The 21,126-nt window shown below is 38.0% G+C and overlaps 1 long non-coding RNA gene across 3 annotated transcripts in view; it reads right to left on the reverse strand.

The window, feature by feature from the left end:
- LOC119876383 overlaps nt 1-21,126 on the reverse strand; it is a 60,222-nt gene that overhangs the window by 32,709 nt on the left and 6,387 nt on the right. For all 3 annotated transcript variants that reach the window (XR_005361153.1, XR_005361154.1, XR_005361155.1), the window contains one exon: nt 8,793-8,886. This is a non-coding gene — a long non-coding RNA (uncharacterized LOC119876383). The remainder of the gene's footprint in view (nt 1-8,792; nt 8,887-21,126) is intronic.

The following is a 21,126-nucleotide window of genomic DNA, read 5'->3' on the forward strand; positions in this document are numbered from 1 at the left end:
GGAAGTCAGGTGGGCAAGCCTGATGTCAGTGGGTGGAGAATATAAAGCTCTTTCGAGAGGGATAGCAAATCACTGGAAGCCATAATACAATCCAGTACAATTTATTTATACAGGTTTTATAATGGGATGGATGGGTGCCCCCTTAGGTCCCCTCTCCTGATTCGGTAAGAACCTTTGGTCTCTGAATCCTGATTAGCCTCTTTCCAAGAGGCCCCTCGCTCTGGCTCATCTAACCCTGACCGCTTTAGAACAGCTTTTAGCTTCATAGGTAGAGAGCCTCAGCGCATTGATTTCTTTGTTCTTGCGGCTCGGTGTCCTGTGAGTAGGGGAGCTGCACTGGCTCTTAGCTCAGGCCACCTGGGAAACGTGACTGCCAACTTCTTCCAACAGATTGTCACTCCCAGGAGCCAAGCCCTTTCTTACCCTCTGGTTGCGGACTGCTGCTCGGCCCCAGCAGGCTCCCGGGACACATGCCGTGGTGTCAGCTGGGTTCCAAAAGATATTTTCTCCATCCTGGACTTACTGATTCGTGACTAAAACACCCAGTCATGCCATTTGCACGAACTCCCGGGTTCATTCCTCTCCGACTCTGTGTCCAGATCTACGGTGTTTAGCACACACCCTAACGCAGAGGTTCTGCTGCTGGCCTGTGCATAAGAATCACACTGGAGGCTTTTTTAAAAAGCAGACTCCCCAGATACTCTTATTTAGATGGTTTGGGACTGGGCCCAGGATTCTGCATTTAACAATCTCTGGAGGCATCTGCCACGCTGAGGGAGTTTGTGATGGTTTAAGGTGTAGATGGAGATCCACCACAAGGGCAGGGGCCCAGCGCAGAAGGTGCTTGGTGAGGCTGTGTCCCGACCCCAAACGAGCCGAGCTCAGGGGCTGGCTGTATGGTCAAGAGGCATGTTAGGCAACAGAGTCACTACACTCTCTCCTGATCCTACATGAAGTCTCTACTTCCTTTGCCACTTCCTTTTCTGCTTCCCACACTCCACACAGTCTAGAAATCCACAGGGTCTTTTCTAGGTCAGCTTTTATAAAATCATAATAGATTTTGTCCTTACTGTGAAAGTAATATGACTTACTGTGGAGAATTCAGAAAACGTAGATACGCAAAACTAAGAAATAAAGACCAACCATAACACTACCACCCAAAGTAAGCTATGTGGTATTACCTCTTTTTCTCTGATTATATCGTCATATATTATTAAAAATGAGATCACACTGTATATTGTGGTCTTGTAACTTGCTTTCAGTAGAGTGAACATTTTTCTCTTATATTCTTCTAAAACGTCATTTTTTTTTGTGGCTGTGCTATATTTCATTACATATTCCATTTATTCAACCAATTGTCCATCATGGGACATTGAGTTTCTACCCATTTATTTAACCAATTGCCCATTGTGGGACATTGAGTTTCTACTTGTTTTTAATTATAAACCACATTTCAATAGGCCAAAAAAAAAAAAAAAAAAAAAGAAAAGAAAAGAAAAAAGAAATAGTATATTAGCCAGAAAGTTTTAAATGTTAAAATTTCCCTTCCAATCCGAAATCCTTGCACACAACTGCCATATTACTTGACCAGAAAAATTAGCCTTGTTACGCCACTTTCCTGCCTTAGAAATCTCTAATTCCTCCATGCACATGCTTCAATCTGGTACTCAAAGCATTTCATTCTCAGGACAATCTACACACTCAGCTTTATACGCTACCTGTGCTGGCCAAATGCATCCACTTACTATCACATTCATCTATTCACTGTTCCTTGAAACCAGATTGTTCTCATCTCCATGGCTTTGTTTCTGCCATTTTCCTCTCCTAATTCATTCTTCACCCTCCTCTTTGCTTCCTTCAAGTGTGCAGAGACTCCATAAAGCCTTGTGTGAACTCACCTTCCTTATACTGGTTTCCCCCACTTCTGAGCCTCTGTAGTATTTAATGTAGGGCCCCTCATTTAGTCTTTGCCACTTGCTGCCTTTTATTGTTTATCTTTATGTTAATAGTTCTATTCTTTACTAAGATTTTTATAAGCATTTTTCTACTCAAGACAATAACTTTTCTTTTTTGTTGTTAATTCCCCTGATTCCAGCATCTAGAATAGTTTCCTGCATTCAACAGATACTCAATAATGCTCAGAAGAAATTAATTTTAACATTTTTAGTAATTATTAAGCTTGGTTTGACAACTGCCCTTTCATGTAATTTCCAAAACAGCTCTGAGAGGTATGTAATATTATTGCAATTTTACATGAGGAGTGAAGCTCAGAGATGAAAGGACATGCTAGTATTTACAATCCAAAGGACATTGTATCTGTCTTGTTCACCTTCAGATTTCAAATGCCCAACACATTCCCTTGCACATAAATAATTTCTTTGCAATAAGTTTGTGATAATGTTGGAGTTATGTTCACCTCTAAATCTCAGGATCTGTATTTACGGTATCAAAGAGTTTATGGATTTGGTAGATTCTAACATATTTGTCATGCAGAAGTAACTGAAAGCTGGTTTGCTTCTCATGAAATTTGAAAGAAATGTTAACTGTAAACAACAGGGACATACTAGAAGAATTTTCTGTCCTAACAGAGGATATAAGACAAATATATGTAGTTTCAATATTGAGTTAGGCACTATTTTCCAAAATTCCATCCAAGGAACTTTCCCATGATACCATTAAGTGTCTGTTTCTTCTCTTTCTTTCATTCTTTCCTTCTTGTGTTCGTGGTTGGGGTGTTCTGCAATCAAGTTTGGGAAATGCTGGTTTAAGCAAAGTCTCTTTACTATACCTTTAAATGTGCTAAGATAGATTAGGAGGTCTGTTCCTCCCCAGGGATGGACATAATAAGGATTATTTCTTAACAGAAATTAGCCATAGAACCTTTCTCTCACAACTCCAAGACTAGAAGTCCATTAAACAGGTGTTGGGAAACAGTCTTATGAATAAAATTATATACAAGGTATTTCTTATGGGACCCTGAAGGAAGTACAGGTATGTTGTGATCAATTCTTAAAATTAAGAATATGTCAAAAATAGATTATCTGTATGCTCTTTAGTTAATTGGAGGGATTGGGCAGTATGACCTGGGTTATAGTCCATGATCATGTTTATACTCTCATATCTAAAGGCTTAATATTTTCTGCTTCATTATCAAGTTCTCTTCCATTCATTTGGGAATCCGATTCAAGTGAGACAGCTCAGATGTGTGTTTACTGTGTGCAGTGAATATTGATTGTGCTTTTCTCACCATGGCCCCTCCCCCATTCCTCACGCATCAGCATCCGTTCCTTAATCCTGTGTGATTCTACAGGGTCTACTAAGTACAGCTATGGGCTGAACAAGTGACACAGTCCTGGCAAATCAGAATTTACATTCACCTTGCCAATAATTAGTCTAGTGGAGGGCAGGTGGTCCAAGCCAAGGCAATCAGTGTCCTTCCCAGAGCTCTTTGGATTTGGACCTGGAGAAGAGACCTTTCACCTTATGTTCTAGAAGCTAGAAAATTATGTCTCTGGAGCTAACATTAACCACATACCCCATATGTCAACAAATGAAAAAAAAAAAAAAGATAGCTAACCATAAGAAAAACTAAAGCTGTTCAGAGACAAATAGGGAAGAGAGGAAGGAGAGAACAGGAGGAAGTAAGCATGAGAGAAAGAGTGAGCACATGCGAGAGAGCAAGAGAATGAGGAACATTTTCTGGATTTCTGCTTTTGGTCATGTCTGAAGCTTGTGTTGCCTTGGATTCCCAGTTACATGACTCAATCGTTTTTGTTGTTGTCTTATTTTGTTTTGCTTACTTAGCTTAAGTTAAGCTACTGGTGCTAACAATAAAAACAAAGCTGATCACTACAATATCAGGGCAGTTTTACATAGTGCACCAGGAAAAAATGCATTCTCCTAATTAATTTGGTAGGTGTCTGAATCCTGAGGGTCAGTGTGAATGACAAGACGCCGTTAAGTTTTTAAATTTATAAAATAGTACTATTAAGACAAGACCTTGAGGAAAAAATATAATCCAACCCCCTGATTTTGCCAGTGAAAAAAACCTGAGACACAGAAAGCCAAAGTGACCCGTCTGAAAGTGTAACACAACTGAAGTACCACAACCAGGCCTACACTCAGGTCCATGTTCTTTTCCATTGTAACGTATTTTCCAATTTGGTCCTCATTTTGTTCCTTCCCACAAGAGTGAGTAGGACATGGCATTGTGCTTATGTTTGTAGAAAGAATATTGGACTTAGAGCAGAAAGACTGAGTTTGAATCCCAGGTCTGTCATTTCCTTAGGCAAGTTACTTAACCTCATGGAACCCGAGTTCTCTTACACAGAAAATGAGGTTAATAATATATACCCTGCATACCTCAAATGATGATTTTTGTAAAAGCACTTTTCAAACTCTACAACACTATTCAAGACATATTCTAAAAATTATTCTCTTTCATCATAAATATGCTTTATTTTCCTATTTTGTAAAATGAGGTTTTCATAACTCATTTCAGGGGCAGTTACCCCTTTATCTATATAGGGTAATGACCTTATATTTTGCAGTAACTATTTCATCTTACTCTCACACTGAGAAGTACAACCAACCTAGTAGCCATAGGGTATGCTTAATTCTAGATGTGCCATTTCAAGGTGGTAGTATAAACACATGCTACAATTGATAGGACCTATCCAATTTTTCTGATCCATATTCCCGAGGGCAGGGTCAATTGATAGAATTTTGTTTTCCCAACAACCCTAGCACACTGATTAAGGCTTGATTTTTCTAAATAAAAAATCATTTTTATTGAATTATTTTCTACTATAAAAATCAGCGTGATAATATTCCATTTAAGATTATCAGGGGAAGGATGAGGTGCAAAACCCTCAACCTAAATCGCCCCAAAAAAGTTTCATTCATACATCTCAAATTATATAACCATAGGCAAACTTCAGGATATGTGTAACGTGGAGAGTAGGCAAATTTCATTACTGTTTCTGAAAGTGATTGCCTTTCCTGCCTTCCCAATAACATCAGAATTGACTCTGTGGGGATCCCTGGGTGGCGCAGCGGTTTAGCGCCTGCCTTTGGCCCAGGGCGCGATCCTGGAGACCCGGGATCGAATCCCACATCAGGCTCCCGGTGCATGGAGCCTGCTTCTCCCTCTGCCTGTGTCTCTGTCTCTCTCTCTCTCTCTCTCTGTGACTATCATAAATAAATAAAAATTAAAAAAAAAAAAGAATTGACTCTGTGACTTCCTTTGACCAAAAAAAATTAAGCTTAAGTGATATATGGCAATTTTAAGCAGAAGCTTTAAGAACCATTAAACCTCTCAGTGATTCTGCCCTCTGTCTTTTTCCCAAAATCATGACACTTATAATATCTCAGATTGAAGATGGTCCTTAAGCCCGAGTCCCAGAGTGAAGAGCCAACTTTCAATGAAGATGTAACATGACTAAGAAATATACCTTCATTAATGTGAGCCTTTACATTTTGAGGTTTTTTGTTACTGAAGTATAACTTAGCCTAAGCTCACAGACACCGTGTGTGACGATATGTTAAATAGACTGAGAGCCACCACACATCAGAAATATTTCCCTCGCAGCCCAGATAGAATAACTATAGTATAAGAAAGAAATCCAAACAAGAGGAAAGTAAAGAAACATATTCTAAGGAAAGTACATGTTTGTCAGTAACTTCTTGTTGGTCCTTTTCATACTTCAGTTTATTTTCAAATAGATAAAATTCAAAGACTCTTAATGATGATCCTAAATATTTTACAACTTCCAGTCATGGAATAAAGGTATCCAAGCCCTGCTAAATTGAACACTCTAATACCCATCCGAAGACATTCTTTAAAGTGAAAAAGAAGTCATAATCACTCAGTGGCACTATTGACTTTTATTGTATTTTACCAAAAAGAGTAACTGAAATTGCCCTTGTGAATTCCCCCACCATAAATTCCTTCACTAGGCTGCTTTCCTCTCTCTTGCAAGTACATTTGTACACTGTCATTTAGCCACCAAGAACTTCCTCCAAAGTTTTACTCACCAAACAGCATGCATATTTTAATGGATGGTAGATTTAAAACCCAACTTGAATAGTTATCAATTTCACATAGAAACCCTGGCAATGCATATTTGATCACACTATTATCTGTTCTTTGTCTCTCATTAAAAAGCAAAGGATGAACATGCTTTCCCTGCCCCCAGAAGAAAATTGATTTAAGACATAAAGTACAAAGTTTGCCTCAAATGCCCTTTAAATTGTGTATCTCCAAGAAAATCCTCAAATAGAAATAACGAGAAATATGTGAAACAATTTCCAGTATAACCTAACTTGCTGCTTAATCTCTTTGTCCAGTGTCATAATATCAGCTCACCACAAATTTATGCCTGGTTTATACAGTTTAGGCATATTCCATCCTAATTTGTTTATAGATTAAATCAAGAAAAAAACATGGAATCATTACCGATAAAGAAGCACCAACCCTCTGAGCTCCTTTGTTGTATTTATATCTTAAGAAATTGTGTCTTTAGTTGCGAATTAAAAATGAGTTGTCAGGTTCCTTTAATAATTAATGTTGAAATGAACAACTGTTTCAAGTACAACACATTCTATTTAATGTTAAACAGCGTTATATTTACTGTAATTCCACCTTTCATCCTAATGTCAACTTCTAAATCTTTAATGCTTTAATCACACTTCTTTTTCTGATATCCCTTGTGAGTTCCTCAAACCAATGCCCACTCCTTCGTGATAAGGTGGGCATTTTATGCTGCAAGGGTTAGTCAGCAGCAATTGTTAATTATTAAGGAAAACAAAATGCAGCTGCTGGAAAATTGTGTTTGTTCCCAGCAGGGCATGTTACCTTTAATCTCTACTGACACCAAGGCAAGCAAAGTCATAAAAGGGAGATAATGCATTTCAAGAACATGGCCCCACAGAAAATTAAAGAATTTCCTATAAAATTAATGAGCCTAATTACCAGATAATGTCTGCAGATGCCTTTCAGTAAGTTATCCGCCTTTGTGATAGAGAGCTGGAAAGAAGGGAAGCCATGGGGGTGAGGCCCCAAGGACTGGCTCACGGTTGGGTGGGGTCAGGAGAAACAAAAAGAAAGTCACTCTTTGTACCACAAGGGTTCTATTTCTCCTGAACTGATGAGAGGATGAAGGCCAAGTATGTGGTAAGCATGTGCAGTCCGCGAGGTAACGCACTAGGCGATCCGACTACTGCTCTGTCACTGACCATATGGGGGCCTAGAGCCATTACATCACATACAGGAGCCTTAACTACCTCACCTTTAACATGGGTTATTCTGAGGATCAGCCTGAGATATTTTACATAAAGCACTTAGTACAATGCTTGCAACCAAACTATCATGCACTCAGTCTTATTTGTTTAACTGTCACTTTAATTCTGAGACTGAGCTACTATTCTCTCCACTATCATTACCTCTCAATTCAAACTAGTAGGTAAAGAACACAAAATGTGAACTTGGGTCTGTCAGGCTACAAACCCTAAAATTGTGTCTTAGATATGTAAATTGAAGCATTCCCCCCCCAAAACAGATGAATAATTGAAGAAAGATTTACTCCCCTCTTCAATAGGTAAATTTTGTTTCTAACTTAGTGTTTATAGAAATTCAAGTGGGAAAGATGGCTATATGGCAATTTCAAGAAGGAAGAGCCTCAATGAACAGACCCTCAAAGCAGCTTGAATTTCCATAAGCTTACATGTCTGCTTTGCACTGCCCAAAACCTGCAGCCTCATTCAGGAGTCAAAAGCCACAATTATCATGCAAAAATGAATCCAGAGTAGTAAAACTACAAAGCCTAAAAATGCTTTGTACAAAAATACTCGAAAAGGTTTTTAGACGTAAGTGTCCTTCGTAGTGCTTCTGGGGAGGAGGGAATCATTGGGTCAGACTCTTTAGGACCCAGGAAGTGGTAAGAATCCTCAGAAGAGTCCTAAAATAAAATATTCCTAAACTATTTTGGTTCATAAACCACTCTGAAAATGTATTGAATCCTATGGATATTCTACTGAGAAAAAAAATGTACCTATGTACTCAGGGTAAGAATCTGATACAGATTTTGCTTTTGACCCAGTGAATTTTAAGAGTTTAAAGTCTAAGTTAGATTCTTTGAGACCTGGCTTATAGTTAAGCCAGAGCTTATAGTCTTTTTATACTATCTTCATCTCATGAGACTTCCCAGGGGATTGGGGTTGACCCTGATGTGCTCAGTGGTCCACAGCTAGCTGCTAAGTGATCACTGGGTGGCTGGGGATGCCAAGAGCACAGTATCTGCTCAGAAGTGAATTGGCATTGCCTGCCCTGGGACATCTGGCCCAGCTTAATGGAGAGGACCCCTCAGAAGCTGTATCTCTTCAGCCCTCCAGATATGCTGGTCAGATGAATTACTACTAATAGTAGTTCTTACATGAAAGATGTCTTAATATGAATTTTTTATTCTAATGAGATTAAGGAGATATGTAGGCCTTTTTATAAATTATAAGGTACTATATGCAAGCCATAACTAAAATTCCTCAATCTTTTTATTTTAAGAGAAAGATGGAGAAAAGCAAGGAAATTAACATTTTCAATTATTTCATGTAATACTTATAGCAACCCTCAATAATAATTCTGTTTTACATTTAAGGAAATATGTATCATAAATGTTTAAAAATTCCTCCATGATATCCTAAAAGCGTTTACCTCACTTCTCCATGATGCAAAGATTAAATAAATTGTTGAGGTATGAAACTTGGGCAGAATATTCCTTAATGAAGATATTCCTTACCGACTTTAGATTGATGTTGTGCCAATAAGGGAAAGACTGCATTCAGTAGCTGCACTTTCTCAGTTGTAGAAGAATATTCCATAATGGTCAGAACCTGTGTAACACAATAGGACAACCAATCTTAGTTGTTAAAATCATAATCGTCAGATTCAAACACACCTGGGTTCAAATCCCATTTCCATTTACTAAGTGTGTGACCTTGGAAAATTTACTTAATGTCTCAGAGCCCTATTAGCTTCATTAATAAGAGGGAAACATATTTCTCATTAGGCTGTCATGTAGATTAAGTGAGAGATGCAGGCTAAGTGCTCAGCATAGGTCTGATACATAGTAAGCCATCTGTGCATGTTATCATTTGTTCTGCCATTTATCATGTATTTATTAAATACCCCTTGTGAAGCCCTTTACTGTTAGTGGAAAACTGACATTCCAGGAGGGTTGAAGTAACCCATTATGATAGCCTACTCTGTCTGTCTTTAGTTTTATCTCCTTTTTCTTGAGCTTTATCCCTTGGCTCTACTTCCACCCATATTGCGCCTTTCCTCCTTCCATTTCTCCAAACAGAGCAGTCATTCCCTGTTTTCTTAAGGGGAACAGAGATAAATAAGGCCAAGAACCTGCCCTGCTGACCTCAATATTTAGTGAGACAGAGGAGAATACGCCAGTGATTACCTTCTATGGGGTGCTATTGGGGCCCAGAGGAGGAGAGAGATCATGCCCTTAGCTGGCATGGGTGAGGAACTACAGGCAGTCTGACAAGAGAAGCAAAGTATCATGTCCAGATGTGGTTGCAGGTGAAGCCAGTGAGGTAGCCACAGGGCGAACCATGAAGGCATAATAAACCTCAAGCAACTGGATTTCACTCTAAAGGAGGTGAAGAATTAACAATGTGGAGAGGGAATGTGAGGGAGAGGGAAGTGTAGACTGGTGACTTTCAAAGGTGAGGCTGGATTCACAGAGATGGGGAGCTGCAGGCTCTGAGCTACAGATGCACACCGAAGAACAGAGTTAGGGAAAGAGAATGACTTCGGTTTGGAACACGGATGAAGAGGTTTGTAAGGATATTCAGAAGCTCTTGCTTCCTTTTCTCTATCTAAAACAGGAGTCTGAGGTAGGGAGTGCATTAGTTTCCCAGGCCTACCGGAACAAAGTATAACAAACTGGGGGCTTAAAAATAATAGAAATTTGTTCTCTCACAGTTTTTGAGACTAGAAGTATGAAATCAATGTGTGGGCAGGCCATGCTCCTCTCTGAAGGCTCTAGGGGAGAAATGTTCCTTGCCTTTTCCTAGCTTCTGGTTGTTGTTAGAAGTCCTCAGTGGTCTTAGCCTTGTAGATGCATCACTCCAATCTCTGCCTCCATCTTCAGATGGCTTCTCCCCTCCTATGTCTCTGTGTCCAAATTTCCCTTGTCTTAAAAGGTTACCAGTCATTGGGTAAGGATCCACCTTAATCCAGTATGACTTCATTTAACTTGGTTATATCTACAAAGACCCTATTTCCAAATAAGGTCACATTCATAGGTTCAAATCCACACAAATTTCAGGGGGACACTATTTCATGCAGTAAAACCCTTGCATCCCATTTATGAGGGTTTCATCAGTGGCTGATGAGCACTGAAGACCCAAGGACACCATGCACATCACCTATGCAAGACTAACAGTTGGTAGTAGAGGTCACCAGTAGATACACCAGAATGAGGAAGAGCCTGCCTAGTAGCTTAGGAAAATTTCGGCCTGTCCTATCCATCCTCCTGCCTAAACTGAGTAGACCTTAGGGACAGAGATGTCCCAGAGGTCTTACATAAACCCTTGGAGTAAGAGAGGGAAAGTAAGAGGGCTGACTAAAGCCATCCTCCTCACTTAGATGGTAGAGGAAAGTGCTTTGACTGAAATATGGGATTAAGGTTAGAAATAGATTAAATTTAATAACTGACAGTGACTGAAAAGTTGTGGAATCTTCTCAGATGCCACAAAGGGGCAAAAATTGAGACTTAACATAGTAAAGTGGAAGTTAATTACTGGAAAATAAAGTTCACATGTACACCCTAAGATACTGACAGAAGGCTCCTCTGATTACAGGCATTTGGGAAATATCTAATTAGGCTAAGATGTCACCGTGAAATCATGGTCAAAGACCTTCACTGAACTCATGGGAATAGAAGACACCTGTACAAGGCGATCTAGTGTACCATGTCTGCAAAGCAGGACCTAAACGTAGCCACAGAGAAAATTTCACTCAGAATGAAAATAAGAAAAGTTGTAGTGTTCGGGAAGCCAAAGCAAGCCCCAGAGGACTTGTATTACACTGACCTCCTTTTCTATGTGTGCCTTTTTCTTGTCCTTTTACCATCTGCAAAGGAATTTAAGTTTTACACAATAACATTCACTTTTCCTCCTCAAAGTGTTCTCTTTCTCCAATCTAGTCATGATAGTTCCAGGCAGACACCATTCGTCCTTTTTAAAATACTCAGTGTCATTTTTCAAATAGCTCCCTTATCGCTACCCTTCCTGCCCCCGCCAGTCAACCACATTCTCTGAAGACACTGTATGCAGAACAGGGTACTGAGCCAAACAGGCAAACTGAAAGTGAAAAAGAATACTGGAGTTGATCAAAATGAGGAAACTTTGCTTAGCCATGGTTTCAATCCCCTCTGGTCATCTGAGTAGGTATTTCAAGCATATTGTTTGAACTGGGGTTCACCATGAGCTACATTTTTAAAAGTCTGCTTTTCCAGTATAATCATGCCCAGCTAGAGTTACTTATTTCATTCCAGCTCAGTAGGAATCCACAGGCTGCATAAAAATACATTAAGGAATATTTATAAGATGGCAAACAGGACCAAATGTATGGGAAAGAATAATATTGTGCATTGCTCATTACAAACATGATTATTTTGTGTATGTAACGGATGTGTTGTTAAGGCACAGTGGGTTGTTTGAAGTTTACAAGTTTGTTATGGATTGATTTATTCATGAAATGCTTTGTTTCTATGACAACTTTATTGGTTTGCCTGTGGTCTAAATACATATAGGCATGGCAGGAATTCCACGGTACAAAACAAATTACACACTCCTCCCTGAATCACTTGCTGCCTTTAGGGAGTGTAGCAAAAGGATTTCCAACCAGGGCAGACATCACCATACACAAGGCCAGCATTAGAGAGATCACATAATAAAGGGGAAAAAGGCTTTTTAAAAAGAACAACTTAAAAGTCTCCAACGGCCTCCAACTCTGTAATATAAGGAAAGATGGAAATGAGCAACGAAATGCCCAACATAAGAGAAATACAATCTACCCACAATGCATGAGGTTTCTATTTAAGAAAAACCACTGATCAAAGACCCATATTTCCTGCTATAAATAATACCCCTTGAAGGATACCATTAATATTCACAACAGTTGTGTAACTACAAAAGAAACTGAGAATTGTTGTTTAGAGAAAATAATAATGGGTTTTTGGAAGATAAAAGGAAAAGGTAGAAGAGAAGAAAGGGAGACAAAAAGAAAGATATTTACTGTGGACCAAGGATAATCAAGGAAGGAATGATTCTTAGTTATCCAGTGAAACTTAAGTCAGGGAAATCATGCCTGAGGAGACACAGACATTCTGAAAACTGGAAAAGAGAGTAGAATTGAAATGACATTCCTCATATTACCCCAGACATGCATACCTCTGTATATATCAGAGGAAAAATTAAAACTAGGAAGATCATTTAGAATAAAACTGTTGCTCTTCATAAATTCAAAGAATGCGGTGTTACATAAGGAAATATACTTAGTCTTATATACAGTGAGATAGTGTGAATTTTGATAAAAAGTTACATGAAGCAAGATGCATTTTCCTAATGCATTATTTTATGTTTTTGTAAAAGATACTTCAAGTTTTCTGCTCCTATTTTCATTTCACAGATATTTTTGTGTGTGTGCTGGAGAAGACTGATTTTGAGGTATTTGACTGCCCACACAACCTTCTCTTGGAATCAGTTCCTCTCCCCATTTGCCTGCTAAGGGGCTGGATTAGACAACTTTACATTCATCACTTGACTCTGCCATCATGGCCAGTACAGTGAAGTCAGAGTTGATTATTAGTCAGTGGTAAAAATTCAACCAGTGTGAATGTCATTAATTTTTGTCACAGCAAAACAATACAGTACACATTTTATATATTACACAGGGCATAATAATTTTTATTTATTGCATCTGAGAATGTCTAGGTCAATGAAATTTGGTAGAGGAGACAGCCTAGAAACTATCTCGTTCTAAAAAATTAGAACATACAGGCATTTATATTGTCCTTTACACAAACTGTGTGATTGAATCAGCAATACATTCACATACAATAATTAAATGTTCCATATTTTGATCTTAGGCTTCAGGGTGTTTGCTGTGATACCACAAGGAGCTTGCACAACAGAGCCTTATGAGGCTACTACCCCCACAAAGTATTAAGAATTTGCTACTTACATGCCAACACATTTCTCTTAAATTCAAGCCTTTCTCAAATTTGAAAAGAAATCAGTAAACACACTGACTGCATCCCATCAAAACTGGTTTCACAATTTGATTCAAAACCACAGGAAAAAAAAATGAGTAGACTTCCAGGTGAACTGAATGCTGAATTTTTCTTGGGAAAATAAAATGATGTGATCAATCAGTTATTCATGTATTCTTTTAATAAAGATTGTCTGAGGTCCTACAATATTTACACACTTCCCCCACCTCGTAGATTACCCATCCTTGGATGAGCCAGACAATAAATAAGTAAATAAATCAATAAGATCCTGACAAGTGGTGATAAGTGCTATGTGGGAAACCAATGTGGGGCTGAGACAGGTACAAAGAGAGAGGAGAGAAATTACTTTAGGTAGAATAGTTAGGCGGTGATTTTTAAGGTGGGGTCTGGAGAGTAAAAAGAATTTAGCTACAGAGGGTAAGGGTGTGGAAAGGGGGAGAAACATGCTAAAACAGAGGGAAACTGTAGCTTTAAAAAAAAGTCTTGGAGTAAGAAGGAGCTTCATATGTTCTAGAATAATAATAGTAATATTCAGAGCTAACACTGTTCCAAGTGCTTTACTTCCATGATTTCATTTAACTTAAAGAAGGCCAGTGTGTCTGGCACATGAAAAGTTCTTACTATATATTAATTGAATAAATGGATTTTAAAAATAACTCTCTACATCCTATTGAAGTCTAATTACTTATCCATGTGATGCAAAAGATAGGATTGGAAAGGACCTGGCATGTGAATATTGAAAAAGATATTCAGGATGCTAACTAGACTTACTGCGGTGTTCCTTTTTCAACTTATACAAATAATGAATCATTATATCATACACTGGAAACTAATAGAATATCACATGTCAATCATACCTCAATAGAAAAAAAAAGAGGAAAAAAGGTACTCAGATGACACTGATGTGCACCCTTATTACTTGAACAAATACCACTACTCTAAGTAATGAGTGTATTTTCAAGGTGCTCCTTCTGGAATATGTATCTTTCACTGCGTTTTACAACAAGGAAATTTATCTGGATAAAAGGCCACAGCACCGCACAACTCCAGGGGGCACCATTCACGTCAGCTTCTTTGTGAATGGTGCCCCCTGGAATTTTGTAATGCAGTGGTCTTGCTGATGAAGCTGTATTTCCACAGAGGTCACTGGGATACAAAGTAGATGTGTCGGGCTTACATAATTGCACTTACCTCTGAAGATAAAAAAGAAAAGAGAAGAAAAGTTGAATCTCCTTAGAAGAGGCTCACAGAGAATCCTTCTGGGGAACACATACCATATGAACATTTTATCTCAACACTTTAGTGCCTGAACCATTTTGCTAATTTGACATGGGAAGCGCTAATAAGATAAAAAGCTCAGGCGTCCTTATCCCATTAGCACTTCCTCTATAGTTTTTCTGACCCACATTCTGACCTGATCTCTCCCATATTCCCCATGGCTTGTATTGTACTGATTAAAACCTTCATCCTTTTGAAAAGATGTTGGGGAATTGACTGGATTTAACTAAAATTTCCAGCTTAAATTACTGTGTGATTTTTAGCTGATCAGAATCCATTTAGCATAGGCGGCAGTGGCCAAGTCAGGGGATAGACGACAGAGTAGAGAAAGGATATAAACAGAAGGAGCCAGTTAATAGGCAATTAAAGCTTCACTGCCTTCCCACCACCACAAAGCTTCTTATCTAGACTCACAAACGCAAGGAAGAAAGCCAGCCAGTTGAAATCGCTGTTTATTTTGCTCAGCCCTTTCAGAGTTTTCTTTCTGTTTTGTTTTTGTTTTTGTTTTTCAGATTCATCTGCATTCACTCAGAACTCATTTCAACTCGCTAGCCTCATCTCTCACTAAACTATTTTAGAATTTCCCTTTATTAGAAACATTTAGATTTCTCTGTATTAGAAACATACCAGTGTATTTTACAGAAAAAAAAATAATTAAGGAATATGACTGTATTCATCCTTATCAACTCTAAGTGAGACATCATCTCTTTTTGCTCTTCTCCTGCCAGGATCCATATCCAGGCTTCAATTATTTCCGGTTTTAATTACCATAACCACCTACTTCTTGGCCTTTGTTTCCCATCTTTTCTCCTTCTCCTTCAGTTTAAATCATTCCTGCCAAGTCAATTTTCCTTTCATGCAAGGGACCACGTCCATGTATTCCTTGGATCTTGACCCAAGCTTCTTTGGTATTTATGCCTCAACTTTGGACTCTGCCAGCTTCAAGATGCCATTCTTCTACTAGCACCTTGTTTTCTGCCTCCCCATTCAACTTGGGCAGGATTAGCTCCTTAGCACCCAGTCTTGTCTTTCTTTCTGTTTCCCAATTTGATGGTATATTATGCAGGTAGGAGGCCGGCCCATCCTTATTCTGTTTGTCAAGTAGAGTCCAGTACTATCAAATAGGAGACCTAGAGACCATGTTGCCTGAGTGTTCATTTCACGGAGGACCAAACGCACACAGGAAGCTCAGATAGCTGGCTCACAGTCATCCTGTAGCAGATGTAGCACCCACGTAGCAAAAACCAAGGTAGATCCAGATTTCCTGATTCTTCCTTGTAGTTCTTCCTCTTCATCAGTGGTTCCTAATGTTTCCAAGCAAGAGAACCCTTTCTTGACGTTAAAAATTTTTTAAAGAGACCTCTGGTTAGATATGGTAGCTTGAGAACATTTGTTTATCTCCTTTTCCTGACAAAAGTCCATCTAAAACTATTATAAGACAGAGATGTAAATCCATAATACCTAGTGAAGAAAAAGAAGGTATCAATGAAAGACAGAATTTTACTAAATTCTAGAAAATGGAGAGTGGTTTGAGGAATAATTACTGATAAGGGGCAGAAACAGGACAGTTAGAACAGTTAGCTTTCTAAGCAACTACATAACATACATTGTTTTTTTTTTTTTAAAAACTATATTAAAAGAAAAAGGCACTATTTTTAAATTGAGCAATTCTGTATAATAAAAATCACATTTTAAATTTTGAGTGATTAAATGCTCAAAAGATTAGTTAAAATTCAGGAATATTTTAAAATAAATCTCTAATTTCTTGATCAGATAAGATCTGCATACATGGGAAGCACAGTATACATATACTGGGAAATGTCATTTTGTCAATATATAGATACTGTTTGATATCTGAATGGTTGAATGAACCGCTTGCAATAACTTGTTAGCTATTGCACTTTGTGAACCACAACTCCAACTCTGTGAATCTGTTAGAGAGCTTAATGGCTACTTGAATCCAGTCAGGATTAGAAAACACCAGAAGAGTCCAATTCTTCTTGGCAAACCGTGATACTTCAGTAGAAGAAGACAGTATTTCTTTGTAGGACCCAGTACCAGTAGAAGATTTGGATTATAGGAGATTTGAACATTTGAGGGAGAATATAGAAGCAAAGGATCCAGGGAGTAGAGAGGTATTTACCTATGCAAAGAGTAGAGTTCAATAACAAAACAATGTATTTGAACAATGCAGAAGGCTCATCAAGGTCATATTTAGGAGGTTGGGCTTAATTGGGACCAAGTCAGGCTCTACTTCCTGTTTTTAAATAATTCAAATAACTCAATTTTTGACTTCTATTCATGTATATAATAGTAATTTTATTTAGGTAATTTTAGAAAAAATTTTTTTCCTGAATTGATTAGATAATTGTCTTCATTCTATAATCAGTTATGAGATACAAGCCTATATCAACAGTGAATAGTGCTGTAGGCAGTATCTCCATCTTCTCCTACACTTTCAGCCCGGACCAGCCTTTTTCTATACCTAGTGTATAAAGGACATTTGTCCAGCCAACCAGCTCCGGTTCTATCTTCTTGAATGCATGCTTTAGGAATCTTTGTATATTCACAATCTTTGTCAAATTAGGTCTATCTTGATAGCTTCCAGATCTTGAAAGTTTCTTAGTTTTAAGAGTATTGACCAAAAAGACTTAATTCTGTATTTTTCAAAAAAAAATAAAACATTTTTGAAAAGAGAAAATCTCTCTAATATGGAAAATCTTTATATACCTGATGCAACTCTGAATTACTACTTTATAGTAGTATAGTAGTATAGTATAGTAGTAACTTTATATCTCTGATGCAACTCTGAATTACTACTGTTACTCTCAACTTCCTTGACAGCACATTATTCTCTTTTCCCCATTTTCCTCTCCCTGTCTCATCCTTATTTTTCAACTGTCTTAATTTTTTTGGCTCTCAAATTTCAACAAGAGGTACGAGGACTATGATAATGTTGGAATTTCGAATTTTTTTCCGTAGTGGTGACTATGTCCAACTTAGTCAGTAGCCTTCTAATGAGCAAACAGAGTTCTGTTAAGTATAAACTAACAAGTAAGAAAGTAAGTAACACCCAAACTCCACTTGTTAGATTTTACGAAATAAGTTTTTTGTTTTGTTTTTTTAAGTAGGCTCCATAGAGCACAATGTGGAGCTCAACATGGAGCTTGAACTCATGACCCTGAGGTCAAGATCTGAGCTAAGAATTGGTAAAATAGCCACCTGAGCTATCCAGGTGCACCCAAAATGAGTTGTTTACAGTCAGAGCAATAGATAAATAGAGACCACCTGAAGGACTAGCTCAGTGGGCTGAACTTAAAAAAATAGAACTTTTAGGAAAAGTTACTGTGTTAGCAAATACCTTCTCCTTATACATGACAATTGCCAATGAAAGAATGAAGGTGAGTAGTATGGAGCAGAAGCTCAATTATAGAAACAGCAGTAAGTATTACGCTATTGTAATGGTACAACTTTCTGCGGAAAAAATATTTTGGAAGTACTTTACTATTGTTTTTTTTTTATCAGTCAAGACCAGCTATGGGGTACACCTGGGTGGCTCAGCGGTTGAGCGTTCTGCCTTCAGCTCAGGGCGTGATCCCGCGGACCTGGGATCGAGTCCCACATCAGGCTTCCTGCATGGAGCCTGCATCTCCCTCTGCCTATGTCTCTGCCTCTCTTCTGTGTCTCTCATGAATAAATAAATAAAATCTTTTTTTTTAAAGGCCAGCTATGGTAACAAAAGGGAAAAAAAAAGAAATTAATTCTTTTTCATGCCATAAGTCCAGGGTGGGTCTGGGGATTGGGTTTGGACGGCACACGTTCTCCTCTTTATAGTGACTCGGTGATCCAGGCTGATGAAAGCTCTAACTCAACACATACTTCCATGTTCCCTCAGCAGGGAGGAGGATGCATACTGGCCAGGAAGGTTCTTCCTAGAAATGACACATTACACTCCCACTCAGGAGTATTCTAGAAAATGTTCATCAGCCAGATTTTGAGGAAAGGAAAAACACTAATATGCAGTGTTTGCAAATAACTGACTATAAATACTCCCACAGTGACTGATTTCAAGTTACCAACGTGATCACCATGGAGTAAGGAAGAAACAGACCATCATATAGCATTTTTGCCACATAGACAATAGACAGGAATACTCTCAAAAACATACATGACAGTAAAATGTAATGAAATAATTAGGAAGTGATGCTTTTGGATATTTATCTTTGTTATAAATTATTTCTTGGTTTATATAATTTAATTGTTAATAATATTTTCATCTATAGGTTCACCAAATTTGTGCTGGCAAGAGTCAGTATAAGCTCCAGGACACCACTGGGTCCACTTTATCAGGGAAAGCAAGTACGACCAATCCTATCTTTAAAGGGAGCAGGGAATGCAATCCTGCCTTGCACGTAGAATGAATACTTCAGTTTCCATGGAAGCCTTGACAAGCAATTTTAAATCATATTTATTTTTCAAAATTCTAGTGAGAAATTGAAGACAGGTTAATTAGACTTAGGCAGAAGAGCAGATATTTTAGGATTACTCAGTGAATGGCTCGGTTAGCTAACACTAATCTATCAGCTACTTGAGGACCAGGAGTAGATTTGTTCATCTTTGAACTCTTAGTCTCTAGTGCAATACCTGGCATACACAGGTTCTCAATAAGTATTTGTATGAATGAACTAAAGTTAGCAGGATGTATTATTTTCTGTTTCTGTTTAATCTATTCTATATGCAATAAAGGTGCTAAGATAGCATTATGCAAATGCATTATTAAGTTGCTGAAATATTAGATGCTATGAGTGCTTTACAATGAAGGAATAATTTCTTTGGCTCTTTAGACAATGAGAAGACTAATTTTTATTATTATCAATCTCAGATATTGCAATTAATACGGGCGGGAACGTGTTTTGTCCTCCTGTGACTGTAAATATGAAGGCTCTACCATCCAGTCTAAGCACAGATGTGGTGCGTGCATTTGCTAAAGTAACAATGGAAGTGAGTATAACTGGTTTGCTTCTAACTCATGCTGCATTCATTTTCCCAACATATTGTGTAAAGTTGTCATAGTTTGGTGACAGAAAGATCATTTGACTAAAATCTTGGGGCCTTTTTCATCAGTGATGCCTTTTAAAGCCTTTGAAATTTGACACCGATTCACTGAAATGATATTTTAGTGAAATGGTGTGTTTTTCTTTAATGGTCTGTTTCTCTTCTAAGTTGCAACAATTTCTGCCTGTGGAGTCAACAGGGCTCAAATTGTAATAGTTAGTTAATTGAAAGTGTTTTCTTTTTTTGGAATCTCTAAGATACCTTCTTCCCTAAATAATAATAATAATAATAATAATATAGAAAAAACTTTCCCTCCAAAATATTTTTTAATATTTTACAACTAGTTATTTGTATATTTTAAAATTAGTTATTTATTAAATATGATGCTCTTTTTCAAAATAATCTTTTCCTCCTCTCCTCACTCCTCCCTTCCTCTCTCCTCCCTTTCTTCCTTCTCCTTCCCGTTTCTTTTACTTTTATTCCTATCATTTTGCACAGATTTTGCTAGCATACTAGTACTGCAAAGTTTTCTTAACTTCCAGGAATACAACAGGCCCATGAACCTGGCTTTACTCTGCCCATACCTCTAGTAAGAGCCCAGTTTTCTCTTAAAATCTTTAAAGCATTATTATCATATTTTTTCTACAAATAAAGTGCATTTGTTCCCCTCAACACCCACTAATTTTTTAGTAGGAAAGCAATGTGCTATAAATGAAAACAATTATTTTGTTATATGTGGCAAGCAGTATTCAGTAAGAGAAGCAGAATCATTAGGGGCTATATATACAGATATCTCACATATCTTTACATATAAGGGGGACTGTAATAGAGATTTAACCTCATACATTTGTTAGAGCTGGACAAGTATTCTCTATAAGGCTGCTGTCTTTGTGTCTGATGCTAGGGCTATAAGTCCACAGGGTAGGCAGTCATGAAGGGAAGGTGGGTGTGACATCCAATATCAGGCATAAGCTGGAAACGCTCAGACCATTTCTTGTTACCTTTGATTTTGATGGTATAGGTGACCTGCAGAAGCCAGGGCCCTGTATCGTATTGCTACAGACTTGGCTAAAGAGTTGTAGAAGCTGGAGAAGGATCTATAGGCAAGTTGAGAAGATGCAGGCCCAGCCCCTGCCTCATGCCAAGGAGTTGACTCAGCAGATTAATGATAATGTGTGTGAGTGAGTACAAAATGACTGCTACTTCCTTTCTGCCTTCCGTATCTCACAAGAATTTCTCTGTGGCCTACCCTCGCTAGAGACACCCACAAAGAGGAATCTGGAAACTGAATTTGGCAGAGCCAAGTTGACACATTACAAAGTCATGACAGTTTGTAAAGGAGTCTTTCTTCTCATGGTCCTTTACTCAACCCCATATCTAATCTAACACAGTTATTTTTTTCTTTTTTTTAATCTAACACAGTTGTATCAGTTCTACCTTCAAAGCATATTTTGAATTCATCTTTCCCTTTCCATATCTAGTTCCA

This window comes from Canis lupus, chromosome 6, assembly GCF_011100685.1.
Source record: "Canis lupus familiaris isolate Mischka breed German Shepherd chromosome 6, alternate assembly UU_Cfam_GSD_1.0, whole genome shotgun sequence".
Classification (NCBI taxonomy): Eukaryota; Metazoa; Chordata; class Mammalia; order Carnivora; family Canidae; genus Canis; species Canis lupus.